The sequence below is a fragment of the Mus musculus genome, chromosome 12, assembly GCF_000001635.26.
Source record: "Mus musculus strain C57BL/6J chromosome 12, GRCm38.p6 C57BL/6J".
Classification (NCBI taxonomy): Eukaryota; Metazoa; Chordata; class Mammalia; order Rodentia; family Muridae; genus Mus; species Mus musculus.
In genome coordinates, this window is record NC_000078.6 from 35,818,522 (window position 1) to 35,821,156 (window position 2,635).

The window sequence follows — 2,635 nt, forward strand, 5'->3', positions numbered from 1 at the left end:
TTTCTTCTAAGGTTTGCCTCCATTTTTCACCTCCCCCCCCCTTTTAATATCTCTATCATCTTACTATCCTTTTTATTCTTATTATAAACCTTTCTAATTTTTCCTCTATGGTTTGTTTCCAGTTTTCATCTTTTTCCCTTTTTATTGTATCTCTATCATCTTAACGTTTTTTGAAGAGTTAAAGACAGATCTTTATTTCAAACTCTGAACTCCCAAATTAGCGTTTTTCACCAACTCTGAGAGTAGAGACCTTCACAGGCTTCACAATCTTTCACAATTTTTTGTTTGGGTCTTTTTGTGGGATTGGCAGCAGCCATCGCTGTCTTATTTGATGCCTGCTTAGCTTTTGTTTTGGTTTTGTTTTGGTTTGGTTTTTTTCGTTTATTTTGTTTTTTCTTTTCTTTCTTTTTTCTTTTTTTGTTGTTGTTTTTGCTTCCATATATCCTGCTCTTCCTGAGCTTTTCTAACCTCTGGTTTCTGATTCCTTTTGGCCATTATATCAGCAAGAGACACACCAGTGATGGCTCGTTGGAATTTGACTGCACAGTGGTCTTTTCTTTTGAATTTCTTCCAGCTATACTTTCTTGTGTTTTCTTCTGTAGAGGACAGTCCAATTTACCTGCAGAGGATTCCTTTTGGAATGCAGACTCATATTTTGCATTAAGAAACTGGAAAACCTTCCCATTGATCCTGACGTAGCGCCGCTCGTGTCCCAGGTAGATCTTGTACCCGCTGAAACTGCACACCCTTCCTCTTGATAGATGTCGGCCTGCCGCCGGGGTGGGGGGTGGGGCGGGGTGGGGTGGGGTGGGGGAAGATGGTGAAGAGCATCTTTTTTATTCTTACAATAAACCTTTCTGATTTTTTTCTCTAAGGTTTCCAATCTAGTGTTTAATTTGCTAGTCTTTTCTTTCTGTAAGTCTGTTTTATTCTGATCTTTGTTTTAAAGGATATGTAAATCGTAATTGCTTCAAAAAATATTTCTATGCTAAGTGAAAGAGAATCACATGAGATCCAGAAGCACCGTGTCATTGTGTTTCTCTCCACCTTTTAACACAGAAAATATTTGCTTTTTCATCTATACCTCTCTCCTTAAGGACTGACCAAGTATCTTATCATGTCTGTTGACTTTTCCTTATTTCCCACAGTTTCCTATGTCTGCTGATCAGCTAGCACGATGCACTGGCGGTTGGTTCCTGGCTCTGTCCACTTTGAGGACTGGAGCAGTTGTTTGTCCTTCTGTGAGAACCAAGCCTCATGCCTGCACATGTACCAAGCCTAACCGCCCCTGCTCTAGGAAGTTTTGCCTGTGGGGCAGGCATGAGGCTCCAGTGCCCTTCTAGGATCTCCTGCCCACAGGGAATAGTAGCCAACACAAAACATTCCCAGTGGTAATTTTGTGGACTTTTTGTTCATTTTGCTTTCCTTGGACATTAAAAAAAAATCTTATCGGTCATTTGTTTGTTTGTCTTTATGTTGGGCTATTTCTTGGTTTTATTTTTGTTTCATGTTTTTCTGTTTCTTTGTAAGAGAGAAAGAAAATAAACATAACTGTGGTTGGGTAGGGGGGCTTGAATGTCTTCCTGTCATATTCACTGCTCTGGTTTCTGGGAGAGCACTGTCTCCTGGGAGGTCCCCAAGGTCTCTTTCATCACTAGGTCCTAGAGAATACAACTGGGGTTGGGTTGGAAGGCCTCTTCAGCCTACATCCAACTGGAACCCAAAAACATGTCACCAATACCTTTCCTCAAATACTTGTAGGCTTCTGACATACTTGCCTTCAAATAATTCCATGATCAAATCAGTAAGAACTTGTCTACATTTTCAGTCTGGCAATGATCATCATTTTTTAAAAAAGAGATTCATACTTATTTTTAAACTATGTGTATATGAATGTCTATATGTGGATATGTGCGTGTAAGTACAGGTGCCTGTGGAGTCCAGAGAAGAGGCTTGTGTCCCCCAGAACTGGACTTATTGGAAACCACTTAACATCAGAGATGGGAATTGAAATTGGGTCCTAAACTAGAGTAATACACTCATGACCACTGAGCCATATCTCTAGCCTCATACCTCATACCCTTTGTTTATTATCTTTTAAAATTGACATTTCTGTTAAATGAGTGGGGAGTACTTGGACACCACTTTATGAAATAGCCTTGAATATGAAAATGACATCATAGTGTTTGATCCTGTCCCCACTGTCTCCAGAGAGTGCTTGCTCTGCAGTCCAGGCACAGCACCATCATCATCTCTGCCTCTTTCTGTCACTTGATGTCATTGGAGCTCTTAGAAAAGAAGTCTTTCTCAGACCTTTGATACCTCAAAGACCAAGAGTCCCAGATTATTTACAGCTCAGGCGCTCACACAAAGCTGTTCTGCAGGTAAATAAGTGTTCCTGCCTCTGCTAAAGGCTGACCCACTGCAGTCTGAGCTCAGCTCTCACCTCTGTAACGTTATTGACTGAGGTAAGTAACCAGAACTCACCAACATTCTCAAGATTCCTATTATTTCCACTATGTATTTTTTTTTCTTCCAAAGAACTGCAAACAAGAAAGGTTCTACCTATTTTTCCTATGCCATAATAAAAGTCATTAATTGTCCACATTATAAAAACACCTTATGACCAGTGAGC

At 40.2% G+C, this 2,635-nt stretch overlaps 1 pseudogene; it reads right to left on the minus strand.

The window, feature by feature from the left end:
* Window positions 1-217: 217 nt before the first annotated feature.
* Gm9472 lies at window positions 218-831 on the minus strand (annotated as a pseudogene).
* Between the last annotated feature and the right edge of the window lie 1,804 nt (window positions 832-2,635).